Raw genomic sequence first — 888 nt, 5'->3', positions numbered from 1 at the left:
GGCTAACCAATCTCATAGGTGAAAAACAGCTCATTGACGTTGTAATTTGCATTGCTTTAATTATGAGAGTTGTTTCTTTTCATATGTTTCAAAACAATGTACGTTTCTTTCCTGTACCTGTTTTCTATTGTGTGGTTGGTCTTTTTAAAAAATTGCCCTTCTGGTGGCAAGTTTTGTGACTGGGGTGGGGTGGGCGGGCGGTACGGGGCAGGTGGCAGGGTCCCCTGTCGGGAGGGGAGTCCCCACCGAGGTGCCCAAGCTCCAGGCAGCGCCTTCTGGTGTTGCCCAAATCAGCGCCCCCGGCCAGGAAAACAACACCGCCCGTCCCCTGATGGGCTTTTTTTCTCTAGCTTCTTTGCTGCAAGGGAGTTAGGAGCAGGAGGGCCCTTGGCGTCCTTGCAGGAACGAAATTACAAATGACCCAAACCTCCTATTTCCTTGCGTGGGAGGGAAAACGGGTGGCCGTGACCCCGACGTGACTTGAACACGCAACCTTCTGATCTGGAGTCAGACGCGCTACCATTGCGCCACGAGGTCTCCGAACAAGAATGACTTTTGATCTTTTAAGGCTCTTCCATCCTACACCCCTCCTCCCCCCGGCGCGTCCCTGCGTCGCTCCTGCGCTTTCCCAGTGAGCCGCAGGGCGGACGGCTGCACCCCGCGAGGGCCGGGGCTCCCCGCCGCAGGGCCGGTGCCCGGGCGCCGCCGCCACCACCACTGCCTCCGCGGGGGACGGTCGGGCTCCAAGCCGGGCGCGGCGGCCCCGGGGGCTCTGGAGCCTCCCGGGCTGCTGTCTCCGGGGGCCACCGGCGATGGGGACCCGGCGGGGACCCTGTCCCCGGGAGGCCGGCGGCTGGGAGGAAGAGGCCGCGAAACCCGCAAGCCGCT

General features: G+C 61.6%; 1 non-coding gene across 1 annotated transcript; it reads right to left on the bottom strand.

Annotated features, from left to right (window-relative positions):
- Positions 1-465: 465 nt before the first annotated feature.
- TRNAW-CCA (transfer RNA tryptophan (anticodon CCA)) lies at positions 466-537 on the bottom strand. The gene has a single exon. It is a non-coding gene; the product is annotated as a tRNA-Trp (tRNA).
- Positions 538-888: the final 351 nt, after the last annotated feature.

This window comes from Halichoerus grypus, chromosome 2 (genome assembly GCF_964656455.1).
Source record: "Halichoerus grypus chromosome 2, mHalGry1.hap1.1, whole genome shotgun sequence".
In the NCBI taxonomy this organism is placed as follows: domain Eukaryota; kingdom Metazoa; phylum Chordata; class Mammalia; order Carnivora; family Phocidae; genus Halichoerus; species Halichoerus grypus.
The sequence above is the reverse complement of the archived record's forward strand: the minus strand, read 5'-3'. Positions and strand labels throughout refer to the sequence as shown.